A 24,143-nucleotide genomic window follows, 5' to 3' on the forward strand; every position below is an offset into this window, starting at 1 on the left:
AAACGAATTATTATTCCCCAAAACCTATTTCGGTCCCAATAAATCACACTAAAAAAGCGCAGTGGCAGTGATTAAATTTTTGTAATTAAAAACTAATCACTTTGAAATATCTATAATAACGAATTATTATTCCCCAAAACCTATTTCGGTCCCAATAAATCACACTAAAAAAGCGCAGTGGCAGTGATTAAATTTTTGTAATTAAAAACTAATCACTTTGAAATATCTATAAAAATTCAAAAATAAACATATCTGCCTGAGAAAGCCCTCTTTGTCCTTGCCGGTTATTATTCGTGATATACCGAGTTGTTTTTTCTGTTTAACCGTTCCACCATTCAAATTTAAAATTATATATGGAAGATCTAAAATCGGTTTACTTAACAATACTTTTATAGCTAAATCGAAAAAAGTTTTATTTGCTCCATCCTAATATGAATATATATATATCAGTTTCTGGGCCTATTTTGTTGCCATGTTCGCTGTCATGTCCTGCAAAGTGTAATAAATCAAAGTTCTAAATAAAAGTAAGTAAGAAAAGGAAGGCGACAGTACAAAAAATGTATTTGCAAACCAATACAAACTTACATTTGTCATACCTAACCACGACACACACGTACATTCACATATGTACATACTGCTTTTGTATTCATAGTAAGGGTACTTTGAAGTACGTTGCAGTTGTATTCCTATAAAATATATTTTTAGTTGAATGTATAAATTATTATTTTCAAAGAAAAAGAAAAAGAAAAAAACAAGAAAGGAAGGCTAACGGGTGTAACCGAACATTACATACTCAGCTGAGAGTTTGGAGACAAAATAAGGGAAAATCACTATTTAGGAAAATGAACCTAGGGTAACCCTGGAATGTATTTGTATGACATGGGTATCAAATGGAAGGTATTAAACAGTATTTTAAAAGGGCCATAGTTCTATAGGTGGACGCCTTTTCGAGATATCGCCGTAAAGGTGAACCAGGGGTGTTTGTACGATATGGGTATCAAATGAAAGGTGTTAATGAGGGTTTTAAAAGGGAGTGGGCCTTAGTTCTATAGGTGGACGACTTCTCGAGATATCGCCATAAAGGTGGGCCAGTGGTGACTCTAGAATGCGTTTGTACAATATGGGTATCAAACGAAAGGTGTTAATGAGTATTTTAAAAGGGAGTGGGACTTAGTTCTATAGGTGGACGACTTCTCGAGATATCGCCATAAAGGTGGACCAGGGGTGACTCTAGAATGTGTTTGTACGATATGGGTATCAAATGAAAGGTGTTAATGAGTATTTTAAAAGGGATTGGGTCTTAGTTCTATAGGTGGACGACTTTTCGAGATATCGCCATAAAGGTGGACCAGGGGTGACTCTAGAATGTGTTTGTACGATATGGGTATCAAATGAAAGGTGTTAATGAGTATTTTAAAAGGGAGTGGGCCTTAGTTCTATAGGTGGACGCGTTTTCCAGATATCGCCATAAAGGTGGACCAGGGGTGTTTGTACGATATGGGTATCAAATGAAAGGTGTTAATGAGGGTTTTAAAAGGGAGTGGGCCTTAGTTCTATAGGTGGACGACTTCTCGAGATATCGCCATAAAGGTGGACCAGGGGTGACTCTAGAATGTGTTTGTACGATATGGGTATCAAATGAAAGGTGTTAATGAAGGTTTTAAAAGGGCGTGAGTGTCAAATGAAAGGTGTTAATGGATATTTTAAAAGGTAGTGGGCCTTAGTTCTATAGGTGAACGCCTTTTCGAGATATCGCCATAAAGGTGGGCCAGTGGTGACTCTAGAATGCGTTTGTACAATATGGGTATCAAACGAAAGGTGTTAATCAGTATTTTAAAAGGGAGTGGGACTTAGTTCTATGGGTGGACGCCTTTTCGAGATATAGCCATAAAGGTGGACCAGGGGTCACTTTAAAATTTGTTTGTACGATATGGGTATCAAATTAAAGGTGCTAATGAGTATTTTAAATGGGAGTGGGCCTTAGTTCTATAGGTGGACGCCTTTTCGAGATATCGCCATAAAGGTGGACCAGGGGTGACTCTATAATCTGTTTGTACTATATGAGTATCAAATGAAAGGTGTTGGTGAGTATTTTAAAAGGGAGTGGGCCTTAGTTCGATAGGTGGACGACTTTTCGAGATATCGCCATAAAGGTGGACCAGGGGTGACTCTAGAATATGTTTGATACCCTTATTGTACAAACGCATTCTAGAGTCACCTCTGGCCCACCTTCATGGCGATATCTCGAAAAGGCGTTCACCTATGGAACTAAGGCCCACTCCCTTTTAAAATATCCATTAACACCTTTCATTTGACACCCACGCCCTTTTAAAACCTTCATTAACACCTTTCATTTGATACCCATATCGTACAAACACATTCTAGAGTCACCCCTGGTCCACCTTTATGGCGATATCTCGAGAAGTCGTCCACCTATAGAACTAAGGCCCACTCCCTTTTAAAACCCTCATTAACATCTTTCATTTGATACCCATATCGTACAAACACCCCTGGTCCACCTTTATGGCGATATCTGGAAAACGCGTCCGCCTATAGAACTAAGGCCCACTCCCTTTTAAAATACTCTTTAATACCTTCCTTTTGATACACATGTCATACAAACACATTCCAGGGTTACCATAGGTCCATTTTCCTACATGGTGGTTTTCCCTTATTTTGTCTCCATAGCTCTCAGCTGAGTATGTAATTTTCGGTTACACCCGAACTTAGCCTTCCTTACTTTTTCATATTTGGTATATAATTAGGGCATTTTTTCTCAATTTTTCGAAATTTTCGATATCGAAAAAGTGGACGTGGTCATATTTGGATTCCGCCCATTTCTAATACCAAGATAAAGTTAGTTCAGATAAGTACGTGAACTAAGTTTAGTTAAGATATATCGATTTTTGCTCAAGTTATCGTATTAACGGCCGAGCGGAAGGACAGACGGTCGATTGTGTATAAAAACTAGGCGTGGCTTCAACCGTTTTCGCCCATTTTCACAGAAAACACCGAATGTCACAAGAATTGGTAAGTTTTTGTTCGACTTATAGCATTACAAGTATTCTAGACAAATTAAATGAAAAAGGGCGGAGCCACGACCATTTTGAAATTTTCTTTTATTTTTGCATTTTGTAACACCATATCTTTACTGGAGTTGAATGTTGACATAATTTACTTATATACTGTAAAAATATTAAATTTTTTGTTAAAATTTGACTAAAAATTTTTTTTTTTTTAAAGTGTAGTAATAAGAGTAACGTTCCTGCCGAATTTCTTCATGATCTCTTGAACGACTGCCAAATTACAGCTTGCAAAACTTTTAAATTACCTTATTTTAAAAGTGGGCGGTGCCAGGCCCATTGTGCAAAATTTTACTAATTTTCTATTTTGCGTCATAAGGTCAACCCACCTACCAAGTTTCATTGCTTTATCCGTTGTTGGTAATGAATTATCGCACTTTTTCCGTTTTCGAAATTTTCGATATCGAAAAAGTGGGCGTGATTGTAGTCCGATTTCGTTCATTTTAAATAGCGATCTGAGATGAGTGCCCAGGAACCTACATACAAAATTTTTAATTGTTTAATGTTAGCAATATTAATTTATTTATTTATTTCTTGGTCTACGGATAATCTTACAGACTATTTGATTAATTAAATATTTTAAATAAATTTAGTTTGAATGTGTTTATACTCAAATTAAAATCAATAGCCTCCGATAATTGTTGCATAATCGAATGCATCTCGATATTGGCTCATTATACGCGTAGGTAGATCTATGCGCAGGAACAGTAAAAGGTCTCACCTGTCTAAGTTCACGCGCTGTATAGGTCAAATTTATTGAATCACAGATTTGAGTACAATTTACCATTGATGATGTTATATATGAACATTATTGGAAAGTAGCTCCTTCTGTCTGATAAGCTTGTCAATCCTAACAGTTTACGCCTTCCCAAATAATTAGGCACGCCGTCAGGCCAATTAAGTTTACATAAAGGAAACTTGGTAAACATTTTTTGCACCCTTTCTATTTTGTGTGAGTGAATTTGGAAGTATGGACTCCAAATAATGCAGCAATAGTCTAGAAGACTACGCACCAACGAGATATACAGTGATTTTTAGGTCATAACGAGTTACGGAGTTACAACGTATGAAGCCAACCATTGAGAAAGCTTTAGACACAATATGGTCGATATGCTTTATAAAAGTTAGTTTCGAATCAAAAATAAGACCTAAGTCCTTAAACAGCGTATTCCTTTCTAATATTATCCCATCTAGGCGAAATTATAAGGATTACTTTTTCTTGCATATTGTAACGAATTTACTTGCAATTCCCCTTATTTGCAATCTTCTACTAAGTTCGAATCACTAAACTGTTGAATAAATAACTCCAATATTGAATAATGGAAAAATGGCCTTTATTAAAGTACTTCACAATAAATAATACTGCCATTGCTCGCCAGATAGCGTCTTAATCAAAACTGAATTATTGCGCCTTGACTGTTGTTGCCTTTTATACTCTCTGATTTCCTCGTTCGCATCTTCTAGGCGCCTCCATTTCCAGAATCTACTAGTTGGCCATCAGCTATCAAATTTCTCAGCTGTAACTACAATTGCACGATTTTATATCTTTTCTCATTGCATACTTTCGGGAGTATCTCAGATATATGCATGTGGTTGTGCGTTGCTTCTCAGCCGCGTGTACGTACATATGTGTAGACATAATGATTGATTCATTTATGTAGATACAAGTGACTGTCTGCTTTATTGTTGTTGTGACTTCATTTACGTAGCATCAGACTAGGGATGTGAGTATCACTTAGTGTCACTCATATTCGTCACACTGCCCTCTACCTTAGTCTGATCGTCCCAATCAGACAAATCTTCCGATCTAAACGCCGCTAGCATCTCCAAATGTACCACTTTTCTACTCCGTGGTTTCCCAATGGTTTTTATGCGGTAGATGGTATCACTGATCTTCTTCACAACTTTGTACGGGCCTTCCCAACTGCACCGAATCTTGGATGGAACACCTTTCCGCCGGTGAGGGTTGTATAACAGTACCAAATCTACATCCAAGAAACCTTCCGAATTATTGGTCTCATCGTACCTGCGTTTCATCTTATTACTCATTATCCTTGATCGTTCCTTCGCACTCTGTTGTTTGGCCCATGAACTACTTTGTAGAGCTTGCTCTTGGCGGATTGGCTTCACATACTCAGTGTCGTTCCGACGTTTCCCAACAGAAGTGCGCGCTGGCTTGAAACCACCCTTGAATTCTTTCTGGAAAATTCAGTCGTTTTAGTGCGTCTATCAGGTTTTGTCAATGCCAGTGTTTTTCTCGCAGGTACTTTTGATTTCACTTTATTTGGCCATTCGATCCATCCTTTGACTTTCGTGGTCTTTGCGAGTCTTCTCCATCAGTACTCGATTACTGCTGAACCCTTTCTCCAAACTGAAGTTAAGTGGTATATCCTGGTTCTCATAACGCATCACCCTTCTGTGCATATCGATCTTGAATGGTCAACCAAGAAGTCCACTCCCAATATGACCTTATCAACGATCTCCGCCACAACGAATTTGTGTAGAACTGTGCCCTTTCCAATTAGGACTTCACATACCACTTCTCCCTGGACTTGGTTATACTCGCCAGTGACCGTACGTAACCTTGCGCCAGGTAACGTTTTTACTCCCCTGTTGACCAAGTCAGATCGAATTAAGGAATGAGATGCGCCCGTACCGTGCAGTACTCTCTGATTTCCTCGTTCGCATCTTCTAGGCGCTTCCATTTCCAGAATCTACTAGTTGGCCATCAGCTATCAAATTCTGAGCTGTAACTACAATTGCACGATTTTGTAGCTTCCCTCATTGCATACTTTCGGGAGTATCTCAGATATATGCATGTGGTTGTGCGTTGCTTCTCAGTTGCGTGTACGTACATATGTGTAGACATAACGATTGATTAATTTATGTAGATACAAGTGACTGTCTGCTTTATTGTTGTTGTGACTTCATTTACTTAACATCAGACTAGGTATGTGAGTATCACTTAGTGTCACTCATATTCGTCACAATACCAAACAACACAACACTTTTGGATATTAAGATGTAAATTGTTAACTGAGCACTAACTATGCAAATTATCTAGATCTGACTGAAGATCCAGGCAATCAGTCAAATTACGTACTTTGATAAAGAGCTTCACATCATCAGCGAACATTAAACACTCTGCTTTTGAAAAAAGATTTGGCAAATCATTGATAAATATAAGGAATAGGAGTGGACCGCAATGCGTTCCCTGCGGTATACCTGATCATGCGTTTACTGATATAGAAGAGATTTTAACAAATAGTTTCCTTCCTGTTAAGAAACTATGAAAGAAATTTTAAATTCTTCCGTTAAAACCGAAAGCCCAGAGCTTGTTGATCAAAATTGCATGATCAACCTTATAAAAGGCTTTCAAAAAGTCAGTATAAATTACTTCAAGCTGGGCTTGATCTTCGAGGGCATTTACAATTTTTTTTCGTAATTAGCATAAGATTTGTGCAAGTCGACTTTTGTGGCATAAAGCCGTGTTGGAATTTCGATATTACACAATTTACCTGATTCATTAGTCTTTTTTGAAGTACGAAATCGAATAGCTTTGAAATGGTGCTTTGCTTTATAAAAGGGCTGTAATTGCAAACGTTATTGCAAGAATCTAGAAAGGTTGAATTATCTATACACATATTGAAAATATTTGCTATTGGAGTTGATACAAACGCTGAATGCAGTTTAAAAAATATTGGGGCAAAACCTTCATGGTCCACGCAGGTGCTTTTATCTAGACTAGAAATCGCAAGCTCGACTTCATCCGAGGAAATCGTTAAACTATCGATATTGCCTAAGGGCTAACAGCGTCACACTTATGATGCACTCTCTGAAAGTAATTTGCAAACAGATTGCAAACATCGGCAGGACTTTCAGACACTGCAATTTCAAAGACGGAAGTAGTTGGATAGCCATTGGTTTTCCGTTTTGAATTAATGTATTTCCAAAATTTGCTAGGCTTAGATTTTAACATAGATTCGACTTTTGACAAGTGCTATTTGTATAAAAATAAATGAAATTTATCAAACTCCTTTCTTAAACTAGCGAAATTTTGATATTCAGAAATTTGCTTCGATTTACGATATCTCTTGTACGCTTTTGTTTTTGCGTTTTTTAATTTGCATAATATCGCGTTTAACCAAGGTGGTTTGTTACGAACAGCCAGTTTCCTGAGTGGAATGCAATTACAAATTATATCTAACATTTTATTACATAACATGTTATAAGAAGTAGTGGGATCACTGTGTGTGTTCAAGAAAGACCAATCTATTTGTTGAATAAATGTTGAATACATGTATTCATCAAGATACCTCAAAATTGACTCAAGTTATCGTGTTTACGGACGGACGGACGGACGGATGGACGGACGGACGATCGGACGGAAATGGCTAAATGAATTTCTTTTTTTTTGCACATATCATTTTGATATATAGAAGTCTATATCTAGAAGTCTATATCTATCTCTCTATATCTTTCGACACGCACTACTTCTTTAAAAATCGTGCTAATTCGCGCACCACAATAATTATTTACTCTGTCACTTTCGGTTGTTTTTTTAGAAGTGCGCACTTCACTTTTACTTATCACCACTTTCACTTGACTTGCACTGGACGCCGTTGAAACCGGAATTTGGCCCGTTGACTTATCTTTTCCTTTCTTATACCCACCGCCGTTCCCCCTCACAGGGGTAGGCATCTGTTGGTTGGTGTGAGGGCTTAGCCGAACTCCATAGTGCCCGACTTTGAGGCGGAGCGGTTTAGGACTGGCACCCATGCCGTTTCACCGCCGGCGCGATCAAGCACTGCCAACCTCCAAGCCAGGGGATAAATTCGGCTGTATTCGCACGGAGCGTTCCCGAAATCGGGCCACCACGGGAAGTATTGATAGCCTTATCACAGTAAATGGCGCTGATGTGGCGGACGGTTCTTTCCCCGTATATAATACTGGACCGATGAGCCCGCCTTGTCGGGCAGGTGGTCGTACGACCAAGATGAATCCTAACACGTTAGAAGTGGGCGAACTCGAAAAGGACTGCAAAAGCCTAAGAGAACAAGGATGGAGGTAGCCGGCCAATAGCCAAATCGTGCTACGAGTAGCACAGAGGAACACCCGGCACAGCATTTACGACCCGAGAAAAGAGATCCCGAGGATACCAATCGCAATTTGCAAGAAGTGGGAGAGGGTGAAGAGGGACTCAAAAACTCTAAACCAAAAGGGTAAGGAGAGGACGAAGACTTCACGACGAAGGTGCTGGAGGGGGACAAACAGCCCAATGGTGCTGCGAGTCTTACAGATAGACCTCCAACACAGTAAAGTGGCATCGAGCGTATTCCTCCTAACCCTTGAGGAGGGCTCGTTTGTCGTGGCGCTGATCCAGAAGCCGTGGCTCTCATCGGCAGGTAAGGTTTCTGGACTCAGCGCGCGTGGATTTGGCGTTTACTACACGCAAACGGAAGTTCGGGTGTGAGCTGCAGTCATGGCGAAGACACAGCTGCATTCATATATGCTGCCTAACTACCCTATTGAGGACCTCGTAGTGGTGGCCGTTGAGAAGAAGAATAAGCAAGCATTTATCTTGGCATCCTGCTACATGGCCCATATTGCGGAGGTTCCACCGATGGCTAGTGCAGGATGAAGGGCGCAAATGGCGGTTGGTCATAGGGGCGGATGCAAATGCGCACCGCAATGCGTGGGCAGGAGGAGATACAAATGAGAGAGGTGACTCTCTCATGACAACCTAATTTGCAGATAGTCAACAGGGGAAGTGTCCCTATGTACATTGGTCCAACAACCAATAATGTTCTTGATATTACATTGAGCTCCGAATATGATATGTCAAGGTATGATTGGATGGTTCTTGATAGACCTGCTTCAGCATCCCCCTAAAGAGGGTAGAAAAGGGAGGAAACTTTAGAAATCCTAGGTCAACGAACTGGACGAAATTCCAGAAATAGGTAGAAACAAAAATGGGTCAACCCAAAGAGGGTGTGAATGTGGAAGAACTGGAGGAGTATAATGAATTCCTAACAAGGACGCTTATTACTGCGTATAACAGAGCTTACCCTCTAAGAAGATTCAGAGGAAAATCAAAGCCGCCATGGTGGAGCAATGAGCTGAGTATTCTAAGAAGACAGGTAAAAGAAATGTTTAAGCTAGCAAAGTCCGCGGAAAGCGAAGCTTGTCGGGGCCAGTACAAGGATCTACTGAGGATCTACAAGCGGGAACTTTCCAGGGCGAAAAGAATCTCATGGAAAAGATGATAGATGTGCACAAAATGTCCAACAGACCTGGAATATAAAAAATATGCTCTAGGAGTTTTCCTAGACATTGGCGGGACTTTCAACAATGTTTCCAAATGGGCGATTATGGATGGTCTTAATTACATTAAAGTACATCCAGCCTTAATCAGATGGATCGGCTGCATGTTAAATTTCAGGAAGAATGGGGATTGTAGGAGCCCACGAAATCAGTGGACATGGGCACGCCACAGGGAGTGGTGCTATCACCTCTGCTGTGGACACTGGTCATCAACCAACTGTTTAGGCGATTTGATGAGGGACCCGTAAAACTTACGTTACGCAGATGACGTTGCAATTGTTATAAGTGGAAACTGGCTTCCAACCATTAGCTCTTTGATGGATCGGGCGCTTTGGGGTATCCATACCTGGGCATCTAATGTCGAGTTGAAAGCCAATGCGGAGAAGACGGATATGGTCTTGTTTACAAAGAGGTACAAGGTCTCAAATTGGACCAGGCCTCAATTAGGAGGGTTGGCCCTACAGGAGAATCCTTGCAAAAAATACCTAGGAATCATCCTAGACAGTAAGCTGCCATAGAAGCTCAATGTGGAGGAGAGGGTGAACAAGGCCTGAACGGTGCTTTATGCATGCAAAATAATGCTTGGATGTACGTGCGGCTTATCGCCTTCTCTTTCTCATTGGGCTTTAACAGCGATTGTAAACCCTATTCTATACTATGGGGTTCTTGTTTGGCGGAAAGCCACTCAAAAATCTTCCTACCTCAAAAAATTAGAGGGGTTATGCAGACTATGGTCCAACCGATGTCCAATGGCAATCGGTTGGGTCAGACGGAACAACGAACCGATTAAAAATTTATATGCAAAACATGGCTGGCATTAGAACCAAATCTCAGCTTTTGCGGTTATTCAGTTCCCACCAGGATTATGATGTCTTCGTTATCGTCGAGACGTGGTTGAATGAAAACTTTCATAGCGCGGAGTACTTTGACCCCATGTTATATAACGTCTTTCGCAAGGACAGAAATGCTAACATAACGGGATGTGCTAGAGGTGGTGGAGCTCTCATCGCAGTGCATTGCAAACATCGCGTTCTGAGGTTGCACTTAATAATAACAACGAGCTGCTTGATCAAGTCTGTGTTCAAATCCGAGTCACCCCAGACTCAATATTTTTGTGTGCATCTTATATTCCGCCCAACAGTAGCCATAACCTATACACAGCGCATATTGACAATATTGTTTCCTTAGCTCTGAATAAAATTGGTGGCGATCATCTCTGCGTGCTAGGGAATTTCAACCTTCCTAACATAAATTGGTCCCAAGATACTTCCAGTTCTTCATTAATAGCAGGTGATGTTACCATCCTGAATGAAATATATGTGATTGATAGCTTTTTAAGCATTGATTTATGGCAAATTAATTGTTACCAAAATCTACTTGGTCGCACCTTAGATTTGGTATTTTTGAATAATAATTTAAATTTCACATTGCTTAAATGCGACTCACCTATTACAAAGTCTGACATGCATCATGTACCGTTAGTCATAACTTTTGAATTTTAAAGATTTGCCAAAGTCAGTAATGATAAATCAATTTTTTTTTTTTTAATTTTAAGCGATGCAACTTTTTTGAACTGAACAATCTATTTCTGGAAATTAATTGGAATAGCCTGTTTCACAACTTAGACACTAACAATTCTTTCGAGATATTTAAAACTACTGTTGTGGACATCTGCAAACGGTCTATTCCTCTGGTTTCCATAAAGAAGTATAAAGTATAAGTTTTGAAGAAAACTTAAAAACAAATCCAAAATCGTTTTGGAATTTTGTTAACTCGAAAAAATCTATGTCGAATATTCCCTCCTCTCTCATCCTTGGCGATAAAGCTATTGATACTCCAGCTGATGCGGCAAATCTGTTCGCTGAGTTTTTCATGGTCAACTTCGCGTCGGACCCTGATAATAGTGATGACATTAGTTTCAACATACAACCATCGATAAATTTTGGAAAACTTGCACTGTATTTTGATAATGTCGTTTGTGACATCTCTCGAGTTAAACAGTCATTAAAATACCGATGTTGATGGTCTGTCAGCAATTTTATTTTAGCACTGCGAAGCTCTTGTTTATCCCCTTTTATTAATATTTAATAGTTCCCTTTCCTCGGGTACTTTCATTGACGCGTGGAAACTGGCTTTTATTACACCTATTTTTAAGAGTGGCAATAAAAATGATATTAGCAACTACAGACCCATTTCAAAACTTTCCGCCACGTCAAAGCTTTTTGAATGCATAATCCAAAAAAAATTACTTTTTTTCGTTAAGAATATTGTATGTCCAGAACAACATGGCTTTCTTCTCGGACGCTCAACTTTGACTAACTTAGCTATTTTTTCTGATGACTGCATCGCAGCTTTTCAGTCTGGGTGTCAGGTTGATGCAGTGTATACGGACATTTCTAAAGCTTTTGATCGGGTTTCCCATGTAGCCCTGGTTAAGAAGCTGGCCTGTATGGGTCTCCACTCAGTGTTTCTAAATTGGATTGAATCATACCTACAAAACCGCAGTTGTAGGGTTATTGTGGACAATGTGAGGTCTTCGCCTTTCGTTGCCTGTTCTGGTATTCCACAAGGAAGCATGCTAGGACCAACTTTCTTCATATTGTTCATTAATAACATTCGCTCTTGTTTCTCTGCAGTTAGGTTTCTACTATATGCGAATGATTTAAAAATCTATTCACTTATTCACAGTCAGCATGACTCTGAATTGATGCAATTAGATTTGGATAATTTAAGTACATGGTTTAATAGCAATCGGTTAACTCTTAACTTAAAAAAATGTTTTCATATAACTTTTTCAAAACGCGTTAATGTCATTGATACCTCATATCATTTATCTAACTCGCCCCTTATAAGGGTTAGTGAAATAAAAGATCTAGGAGTAACTTTTGACTCCAAATTTACTTTCGCAAACCATATTAACCGTTGCATCTCGAAATCGTATGCCATGCTTGCATTTCTTAGGCGTGATAGCTCGGAATTCACTGACCCTTACACGCTAAAGCTTTTGTATACAGCGTTTGTGCGCTCTAAACTTGAGTATGCCTGTTTCATTTGGTCGCCATATTATCAGTGCCAAATTGCAAGAATTGAGCGGATCCAGAAAATATTCTTACATTTTGCTTTGCGCAGCTTACGCTTCTCTGAACCCATTCCGACTTATGAAGCTAGATGCGTATTGATTAATTTAAAGTCACTGCAGAACAGGAGACTAATTTTGTCGCTGACGTTTATTTTTGACGTTTTTCGCGGTGCGACTGACTGCCCAATGCTCCTTGAGAGGATTTTCATAAACATTCCTGCCAGAGCGCTTAGGAACTCTGAATTCTTCAATGTCCCTCTTTTCAAAGCTCTTTATGCAATCAATGCTCCAATTACTAGAACCTAGATTGAGTTTAAAAGAATTTTAAATCATTTGGAAATAGATTTTTCTTGCTCAAAAGAGCGCTTTTTAAGTACAAAAAAGCCTTTTTATAAGTAAGCCATTTATTTATACTAGTAATTTGCTTACTGTTACCACATATTTCTACTTAGCCTGTAAGATTTTGTATTTTAATTGGCTTAATAAGTAAATACTAAAATACTAAAAAATACTATCAATGCTTAGAAATACGGGAGCCCTGAAAACAACCCCGACGGCTGCACTGAATGCAATTCTGTACATTCCACCTGTAGACCTTTTAGCAAAGAATATAGCGCTAACAACTGCAAAGAGGCTCGGTGCCTAGGGGCAGCTTGAGCCGCGACCATACGGCCACAGTAGTATAGCGGCATTAATCACAAGACGAACAGACTACGTGATTCCCTATCTGCGCTCCGAGGGTGATCTTAAGGCCATGATAGACGTGAATGGTTGACACAAGGGTGCTCAAACGGCGGACGAGGCGATACATGTCTACACAGCTGGTTCCAAAGTAATGAAAGGAGGAGAAGACTTGTCCTATTGCTGAAACGTGGTAAACAGCCGGACCAACCATCCTCATATAGGCCACTTTGTATGCTGGATTCCCTAGGGAAGATTTTCGAGCGTATAATTAGTGAGCGCCTACAGCTGACTCTAGAAAGACCAGGTGGCTTATCGAATAGTCAATATGGATTTCGCAAATCAAGATCCACCGTAGATGCAATACAAACAGTCGTCAATATAGCTAGAGAAGCTATCTCTGGAGGCCAAAATAAAAGGAAGTTCTGTGCACTGATTATGTTGGACATCAAGAATGCTTTTAACACTGCGAACTGGATGCAGATAATGGCAGCGCTGCAAAGCTTCGGCACTCCAGCTTACTTACGCAGAATTATAGGTAGCTATCTTAAAGACAGAGTACTTCTTTTTGACACGGATCAAGGAGCTAAAGAGTACAAAATCACAGGAGGCGTCCCACAGGGATCTGTTCTCGGTCCAACGCTTTGGAATGTAATGTATGACGGGGTGCTAAAGATTGATCTACCAGAAAACACGCAAATTGTGGGATATGCTGATGATATTGCAGTGGTAGTAGTGGCCAAGAAACTGGACCTGCTTCAAGCATTATGTAATGACGCCGTAGCAAGAATAAAGGAATGGCTGACCAATACAGGACTGGAGTTGGCTAGCCAAAAGACGGAAGTGTTATTAGTAAGCTCCAAACGGTCGGCGAACGAGTTAGTCTTAACTGTCGGGGATCATCAAATCACCTCAAAGGATTCCTTAAAATACTTAGGAGTGCACATTGACTCTAAGTTAACTTTCAAAGAGCACTTCAGAGCGGTGGGGGAGAAAATTACCAAAGTTAATGGATCACTTATGCGAATAATGCCTAACATTGGTGGTCCGAGCGAAGCTATACGTCAGCTATTGTCCACAGTAACCAGCTCAATAATACTATACGCAGCACCAGTGTGGTATGGATCTAAACAGACCCATCAAAAATATATATTAGCAGTGTACAGACTTGCTTCTTTAAGAATAGCAAGTGCTTATCGGACGGTGTCCGACGACGCGATCCTGGTTCTAACCCGGAAAATCCCAGTGGACTTACTGGCAAGCGAAATGGCCGATCTGTATAACACTAATATCGAGCGACCATCTGAAGAAGACAAGAAAAGAGCAAGGACACAAACAATAGCTAAGTGGCAAGAACGGTGGGAGGCCTCGAGTAAAGGGCGTTGGACTTTCACACTAGTTTGGAACGTAGCTCAATGGAATGAGCGGAAGAACGGCGAACTGAACTACCATCTCACGCAAATAATGAGTGGACATGGCGGTTTCAAAGAGTATTTATGGAAGCGTAGGATAGAGGAAGATCCTCATTGCCCAATGTGTACCACAGAGTTAGAAAACGCAGAACACGTCATGTTCTACTGCCCCCGTTTCCACGAAGAAAGACTCACCTTGCATGGAGTCATTGGGGAGGAACCTACCACGAGAAATTTAGTTTCACATATGTGCAGCAGGAAAGAATGCTGGACTGCAGTGAGCAAAATGGCATTTATAGTAATGACACGCCTGATGGATGTTGAGAGGGAGCGCAGAGAAATGCGCATGCGAAGCAGTGGTGATTAAATGGACACTCAGAGCAAATAGCGGGAACCTGGACGCAGGGACAACAGTAGGCTCTTAAAAAATGAGAAATATGGAACGCCACCCTGAAGTAATGCGAAAGTGTAGCCGGGGTGGGCGACGGTTCCAGAACGGGGCTGTTTTTTAGTCTACGGACACACGGTTGCTGCGACGGCAGCAATTATGGTGCATTAGGCATTTTTCAGCCTCCCCGCAAAAAAAAAAAAAAAAAAAAAAAAAAAAAAAAAAAAAAAAGTAATGAAAGGAGTAGGGTCTGCGGTATACTGTGCTGATCTCGAAATAAACAGATCCTACAGGCTGCTAGATTACTGTAGCGTTTTCCAAGCGGTAGTATTAGCCGTAACCAAAGCAGTAGAAACGCTGGAAGAGAATAGCTTAAGCTGCAACCGTGTTAACTTTTATATTGACAATCAAGCAGCAATTAAGGCCATAATCTCGCATAGCACCTTGTTCGTGACGTCGTCGTCCTCCCCTTGCCCTTTTGGTTTAGAGTAATCGAGGCCATATATGTTTCACATTTTGTTAAGATTGTAACTCTTTTTTTAAAGTAGGCGTGGTCCTTATCCGCTTTTCGGATCTATATATAATACCAAAGGCATATTTCCGCCAAACTGCAAAGTGAAATCATAGGCTTTTGAATTTTTAAATTTTACGGATTGCAAAACTTTTCAATTTTGTTCTGCTTAATGCGGACGGCACTACAAAATGTTAATAATGTACTTCATAAGCATTTATTTATTCATTCATCAAATTTCACCACTTCAACAGTATTTGTAAAAGCTGCTAACTGCATCGATCAAAACTTCACAGTAGATATTGCATGGCAAGTTAAAATGTGTTGAAATTTTATGGAGTTAGCAGCGTTTCATAATATTTTTGGAGTTAGTGAATCTGGATAATAAACACACACTTTTCTTTTACCACCATATGCGAAATCGCCTCGCATTCCACCATTATGAAAAAGTCGATTTAAGTTAAATGCGAAGTTTATGCTCAAGTTATGGTTTGATTTGTTATTGTTGATCTTAAACATATAGACCATCGGTCCTTGGTAAAGTAACGGAGAAAAGTATCGAGGTAAAGCATCGCCTCAACAGCCCCCAGTGCTGTCGCAATACGGTCATTACTTCCCAAGAAGGCTCAGTTCAAATACAACCGAAAATACACCCTGACTTCAAATCATCCAATAGGCACGGTCCACATAACACCCTGGATTAGGAGGTTGGCAGTTCTTGGTCACCGACATCCCAGATGTTCACTGCCGATATATTTTTCTGAAACTTGTATGGAGTCTTTGAATTACATCAGTAAAAGCGTTTTTTGAATAATAATAGCTCCAAAATGGTAAATCGAACAAAAATAACATGGTGAACTAGTCAACACAACACGATAACTTAATCAATTAACAATTTGCTACCAATTCCATAGTTTCACATATTTATAGTCATCGTTTGAATCAAAATCACTTTGGGTTCGTGTTAAATGGGGTTACACTGAAACAACAGCCCTAAATCTGTAAAAATTCCGGGTTCATAAAACCGGCTACAGTGATCGTATGGAACGATACTGCTCCAGTTTTTCAAAGTTTTCATAAAAAAATTTCAAAAGCAGCAAATATTCCAAAAAATCTTGATATTTGCGCCTATTTGAAGCGATTTATTTTTTATTTATTATACCCAGCTGTACTTGTGCACAGGGTATTATAACTTTCATTGGTTAACGGTTGATTGTACAGGTATAAAGGAATTGAGAAAGACGAGTAGACTCCCATATATCAAAATCATCAGTATCGAAAAAATATTTGATTGAGCCATGTCCGTCCGTAGGTCTGTTCGTTAACAGGATAACTTGATATTGAGATATCTTCACCAAATTTGGTACACGACCCAGAATAGAATGGTATTGAAAATGAGGCAAATTGGATGATAACCACGCCCACTTTTTATATATATAACATTTTGGAAAACACAAAAATCCTGATTATTTCGTAAACAATACACTTAAAATGTTGAAATTTGACATGTGGAATGATGTTGAGACTCTTGATAAAAATTTGAAAAACAAATTTTAAAATGGGCGTGACACCGCCCACTTGTGATAAAATCAATTTTACAAATATTATTAATCAGAAATCAGAAAACCTTGAATCTATCGTAACAAAATTCGGCAGAGAGGTTGCCTTTACTATAAGGAATGCTTGAAGAAAAATCGGTTAAAGACCACGCCCACTTTGATATAAAAGATTTTTAGAAGGGTCGTGGACGAACAAAATAAGCTATATCTTTGCATCAATGGTATTTTATTTCCCAAGTGGATTTGTAACGATTGTATAAATCTGCAATATGTGGGGAGTTAAGAGGAAAGCACTTCACTGCAAAGGAAATAAAACACGCGACAACTTTCGATTTAGATGTTTATCACTGCACTCCGTTGTACCGCTTACTTCTTAACTTAAAGAGAGAGGAAACGGTAAGTATATAAATAGGTAGGTATGTATGCATTTCTTAAATATGCGTTAAAACCGTGGCGTCGCCGTTAAGTCGGTGGTGAAGGTGCGGTTGAAAATTTTCCCGCTTCGCGTCCGGTCTAGCTCTGAACGCATTACTCATAAGGTAATGCGTCAACCCTCGCGTGGCCTCCCTGCATAGTATAGATAACCACGAGACCGTTGAAGGGCGACTACACAATCGGCTCCGGATAGCGGCCTTGAGGGGGGATTTTTTAGAATCCGCCAAGGATGGGGTGCGGAAGAATAGCGGTTTTGATGGAAATCCATCAAATCAATCTTCAGCACTCTAAGGCGGATTCCGCAAATTTGGTGCTCTGCCTTGAAAAAGGCGGAGTGGATATAGTCCTTGTCCAAGAGCCGTGGCTGAGTAGTAACGGCAGTAAGATTTCTGGATTAAGGACTGGAAAATTCAACACCTTGGTGCATGGGGAGGCAGGTAGGCTTAGATCCTGTGTGCTTGTTCAAAATGAGATTAAAGCACGGTCTACCTCGAGCGAGGAAGTAATGAAATGTGGATGGTCTCAGCGTACATGCCCCGCGGGGACGTAGCGGGACCACCACCTACGATACTTGCGCGAAACCACCGCTGCAGCAAGGTGGAGAGGTGTTGGCGTGATCATCGATGCCGATGCCAATGCCCATCATAGCATCTGGGGATGCTCGGATACCAACACTAGAGGTGAGTCTTTATTCACTTTTATTGTAGATGAGGGGCTTTGTGTATGTAATAGGGCAATGACCCGACTTTTATTAATGCGGTAAGGGAGGAGGACCTGGACCTCAGCCTGGTTAGTAGAGAACTGGAAGGTCGGATAACTGGCTAGAGGGTTCTCAACAAGCACTCCTTCTCTGATCACCGATATACTCAGTTCTCGGTGAACGAAGAATGTCCCGGTAAAATATCTTTTAGGAAGCCTAAAAGTACTAACTGGTACTTGTATTGGAGGAAGCTGGGAGAGCTATTGTCTGCGGCGTCTACCGTTAGTTCGGACCTGTCCGAATCTGAGATAGACATTCTGGTGGAGAACTTCACCTCGGCAAACAATAGCGTCTTTCAACAGTCCTGCCCATTGAAAACTTACAGGGGGAAGGGCAAGCCGCCCTGGTGGTCGGATTCTCTTGACGACCTAAGAGCGTCCAGTACGCGGCTCTTCAACAGAGCCAGGAGGAGTAAATTACCCTCGGTCCGGGAGCTCTATAAGGTGAATCTGGGGTTTTATAAATATGAAATAAGGATAGCCAAGCGAGATGCATGGCGAAGCTTCTGCGAAAACGTAGAAGGCTGCAATGAATCAGCGAGACTTAGAAAAATACTCTCTAGGAATCCCGCTCCTCTGGGCTATCTGAGAGATGATGGTGGGGACTGGTCGATGAGTAGCGAGGAGTCCCTAAAGCTTTTACTGGACAATCATTTTCCCGATGTCCCAGTTGCGCAGGAATCTTCGCCTGCATGGTCGGCGGTCGTTGGCCATGTAGAAGTGCCTGCCATTCCACTATGGGAAAGTCAAATAACCTGGGCTATAGGGTCGTTCCACCGTGGTGTGATGGTAGCGTGCTCCGCCTACCACACCGTATGCCCTGGGTTCAAACCCCGGACAAAGCAACATCAAAATTTTAGAAATAAGATTTTTCAATTAGAAGAAAATTTGTCTAAGCGGAGTCGCTCCTCGGCATTGTTTGGCAAGCGCTCCGGGTGTATTTCTGCCATGAAAAGCTCTCAGTGAAAACTCATCTGCCTTGCAGATGCCGTTCGGAGTCGGGAAAAAACATGTAGGTCCCGTCCGGCCAATTTGTAGGGAAAATCAAGAGGAGCACGACGCAAATTGGAAGAGAAGCTCGGCCTTAGATCTCTTCTGAGGTTATCGCGCCTTACATTTTTTTTTATTTATAGGGTCGTTCAAGCCCTATAAATCTCCGGGCCCGGATGGAATAATTCCTGCGCAAATTTAAAAGTCTTTGGGGGTTTCCTGCCGCTGGTTGGCCATCATCTACACTAACTGCCTCAGGCTTAACTATATCCCGAAATCTTGGCACACGGTTAGGGTTATTTTCATTCCGAATGCCGGCAGAAACTCTCATGTATCACTTAAGGATTTCAGGCCAATCAATCTCTCGTCGTTTCTTTTTAAGACGTTTGAGCGGTTGATTGACCTGTACCTACCGGAAAGGATACCTCGGGGGTTATTGTCGGCTTCACAGCATGCGTACTGCAACGGCAGATCGACGGAAACGGCTCTCCATTCGATTGTAAAGCAAATAGAGGGGTCCCTATCGAGGGGGCTTTTAACAATGTCTGGTTGAATTTATTAGCAAACTTCTATGCCGCAGAATTGTCGCAGCGGAGTGGGGAGGAGCCATAATTAAGAGGAAGGTGTGCAGGGGCACGCCACAGGGGAGTGTCTTATATCCTCTGCTCTGGGTTGTGGTAGTCAACGAGCTTCTTGTGGAGCTGGAAGCCAATGGTTGTCGGGTGTTGCCTATGCTATCCTAGTCAGAGGCAAATTTCTGGGCACCGTGCGCGATGTTCTGCAGGGCTACCTGGATACTGTGCCTAGGTGGTGGATTGGCGGTCAACCCAACGAAAACGGAATTGGTTCTTTTTACAAGGAGATATAAGATGGCCGATTTCAGAATTCCCTCAATTGGAGTGATACCCTTGGTACTTTCTGATAGGGTTAAATATTTGTGAATTTTTTTGACAAGAAACTGTCCTGGAGACCCAATGTGGAAGATCGGGCCAGGAAGGCCGCCATTGCCTCAAGAGCTAAATGCAAGCCGCAAGTTTAAGTTGGCTGATCACTGCAGTGTATTCCAAGCGGAAGTTGCTGCGATTAAGAATGCGGTAGATGGAATGCTATCCAGTGCTACTACGGTTAGAGAATTTAACATCTACTCTGATAGCCAATCGGCTATCAAGGCCTTGAGCTCAACTACAGTGCGATCGAGGGTGGTGTGGGAGTGCCTGACCTCGCTTGCGATTGCATCGAATTATTTTAAAATTAAGATTATCTGTGTCCCGGGCCATAGTGATATCCCGGGTAACTGTCAAGCGGATCTCTTAGCCCGTATCGGTACAACTGAACCGGATGAAGATGGCTGTAGGGATTTCGCGATCCCGCTGGCCACCTGTGGATTGCTCCTCCATAGCTGGGCCTCGATTCAGCTCAGCAAGCGTTGGATGGACACCACGTCTTGCAGGGTAGCAAGATCTTTCTGGCCGAAAGTTGATGGCAGGAGGTCTGCTGAAATAATTGGGTTCACTAAGGCTCACCTATCAATGGTCGTTGGAGTTTTGACAGGGCACTGCCCCATGGTTATCCATGCGGTACGTCTCAATACACTGGAAACTTCATCCTGCTGCAGCTGTATGGAGGATGATGAGGTGGAATCACCAAATCACTTTATGTTTGATGGCCCAGCTTTTACCAGAACTAGGCGAAAGTACTTCGGTCGCGACTCACTTGGATCTCCCGAGGATTTATCCTAAGTTGAGATCGGAATCATTCGGAGCTTTATCGTCGCTACCCAACGATTCTCTAAGAAGCTAGATCTAAGTCACCGTTATTTTTGGTATATGTGGTATCACAACGGACCTTCGTGTTGTTCAAATGAGCTATCTTTATCAGGGCAGCTACCACCTAACCTAACCTAAGGTCGACACAGATACAAAGCGGTCGACTACTAAGATAAATATTAACATAAATTTATGTTACAGTTCAAAATAATTAAATATAAATCTATATATTAAATTCAACCATAGATATGAAAAATAAAATAAAATAAATGTAAGGCGCGATAACCTCCGGAAAGATTTTGGGCCGAGCTTTTCTTCCAATTTGCATCGTGCTCCTTTTTTTAATTTTTCCTACAAATTCCTACTTGTTTTATGCCGACTCCGAACGGCATCTGCGAGGCAGATGAGTTTTCACTGAGAGCTTTTCATGGCAGAAATACATTCGGAGTGCTTGCCAAACACTGCCGAGGGGCGACCCCGTTTAGAAAAATTGTCTTCTAATTGAAAAACCTTATTTCTAAAATTTTGATGTTGCTTTGCCCGGTGTGTGAACCCAGGGCATTCGTTGTGGTAGGCGGAGCACGCTACCATCACACCACGGTGGCCGCCATAGATATGAAAGAAGGCACAAAATATCTGGCCAGACGTGAGAGTATTGAATTATGCAACGCGGTAAACGCACATTCAAAGCAGATGCAGTTATACAAGTTGTTATAGTGCGAACACCAGTTACGCAGTGGATTATTTTTGGCAAAATTTTGCCGGCAAAGAGGTAAAATGAAAAGGCATAAAGTGCCTGGGCATTCTGAAAAAAATTCATTATTTATTTGTGAAAAAATTGCTTAGCTACGGTATGGTTATCACTAATGCGTTATGCTAGGGCATCAATAACAGAATACATTGATTTCCATAAGGTTGGTTGCATCAGCTGTTTTATATGTAGTTTGCCAGGGTCATAAAATACTTACTCAGCAATTGTCTTTTTATCTCATATTCTATTCAGTAAAGAGGGAATTTTAAAGCTAAGAATAAAGTTTCATCTCACAACCCAAGGCATTTGCATGTACACACTTTCCTTGCATACAATCCAAAGCATTTTTTTTTACATCGAAATTATAACATATTTATTTATTTGAAGATAACACAAAAAATACATCGATGATTGGAATATCACCATATCTCAACTGCAGTTCCGAAAAAGCTCTATCTTAGAATAATTTTTATATGCTTTGACGTGAGCTGCAAAGGGTATGAAAAAAAAATCTGAAATGAAGCGTCCAGCCGAGTTAGGGGGATTTTCCACACAAGAGTCGATATATAACAATACCCTGCAATTTAGGCCGGTTTGTGGTTACAAAGAAAATTCTTTTTTTTTTTAAATATTTCGATTATAATTTATTAAAATCTTTGAATCTTTTTGTTTAACAAATTTCAAAGGCTGAAAATTTTGGATATTACAAAATTCAACATTGAAAAAAACATTTAGATACATATTGAAAATGACAAAAATTCAAAGTAATAAATTTACAAAGTTAAATTTAAGTTCATTACTACAGGTTTCGGGATCTCATCCTTTAAAAAGTTTCGAACCGGAGAGGTTCCTACATTTGTAAAAGCAGTCGGTAATTTGGCGTTATTACAAAGAAGATTATGTGATGCCACAACACATAGTTTATCATACATAACGCCCGGCGTCCCAGGATTTACATAGCAATGCCCTTCTTGAGAAGCACTTGCACAAGCCATTGCTGTTGAGAAAACTTGTTCAGCCGCACTATATTTCTCCCTACATTCACCTAAATTATATGATTTAAGGTACTTATATTGAAATGGTTTCGAAAAATCCTCTCCTAATTTATAACCCCATCCAAAAACGACTAATCTTGTTTCCGTGTGTGTAAATGGGCGACTGCTAAGTTCTATTAAATTTATTTTGTCACTCAGTTCAAACTCTGAATCCACTATCACCACAGCAATATTCAAATCATTTGTATCACGATTATATCTAGGATGATAGACTACATCCCACACTCGCTTAACTCGTCCAAAAAGCCCAATATCACACAAATTCGATGTACCAGCTACAACAGAGTACAAATGCTTATTTGGATAATCCATACAACTTGCAGCTGTCACCGCCTTCCGCTGAGTGACTAATGAGCCAACGCAGTCATTACGGACGGCATCAGTTATTGACACTAGATATGGACTCACGCTTATAGAACAATCTGTGCCACCTATCATACGATATCCCGCATAGGAATATGAAAAAATGCAGGCAAGCATAACAAATAAAATCACTAAACAACTGCGTGAATTCATTTTCGTTTAAGAATATTTCCACCAGTTTTTAAGAATAAACTACACCAAGATCAATTTTGTGAACGCTATTTATACTTAACTGACTCGTGTGAATGAAAAATTAGACTCAATAGATTCTCGGAATTTGAAGAATAACAAGTAAGGAAGGTTAAGTTCGGGTGTAACCGAACATTACATACTCAGTTGAGAGCTATGGTGACAACATAAGGGAAAATAACCATGTAGGAAAATGAACCGAGGGAAACCCTGGACTGTGTATCAAATGAAAGGCGTTAAAGAGTATTTTATGAGGGAGTGGGCCATAGTTCTATAGGTGGATGCCATTTAGGGATATAGCCATAAAGGTGGATCAGGGTTGACTCTAGAATGCGTTTGTACGATATGGGTTTCAAATGAAAGGTGTTAATGAGTATTTTAAAAGGGAGTAATCCTTAGTTCCATAGGTGGACACCATTTCGAGATATCGCCACAAGGGGGACCAGGGGTGACCCTAGAATTTGTTTGTACAATATGGGTATCAAAAAAAAGATGTTAATGAGCATTTTAAAAGGGAGTAATCCTTAGTTCCATAGGTGCACGCCGTTTCGAGATATCGCCATAAGGTGACCAGGGGTGACCCTAGAATTTGTTTGTACAATATGGGCATCAAACGAAAGGCGTTAATGAGTATTTTAAAAGGGAGTGGGCCTTAGTTCTATAGGTGGACGCCGTTTCGAAATATCGCCCTAAAGGTGGACCAGGGGTGACTCTAGAATATGTTTGTACGATATGGGTATCAAATTAAAGGTATTAATAAGGGTTTTAAAAGGGAGTGGTGGTTGTTGTATAGGTGGT

General features: G+C 40.6%; 1 protein-coding gene across 7 annotated transcripts in view; it reads right to left on the reverse strand.

Annotated features, from left to right (window-relative positions):
• LOC137249929 (serine-rich adhesin for platelets-like) overlaps positions 1–24,143 on the reverse strand; it is a 363,239-nt gene that overhangs the window by 122,498 nt on the left and 216,598 nt on the right. Inside the window, exon 3 of one of the 7 annotated variants that reach the window (XM_067782035.1) lies at positions 3,417–3,559. The exons of the other annotated variants lie outside the window; for them this stretch is intronic. The gene's annotated coding sequence lies outside the window, so the exon portion shown is untranslated. The remainder of the gene's footprint in view (positions 1–3,416; positions 3,560–24,143) is intronic. 7 annotated transcript variants of the gene reach the window in all.

This window comes from Eurosta solidaginis, chromosome 1 (assembly GCF_040869045.1).
Source record: "Eurosta solidaginis isolate ZX-2024a chromosome 1, ASM4086904v1, whole genome shotgun sequence".
In the NCBI taxonomy this organism is placed as follows: domain Eukaryota; kingdom Metazoa; phylum Arthropoda; class Insecta; order Diptera; family Tephritidae; genus Eurosta; species Eurosta solidaginis.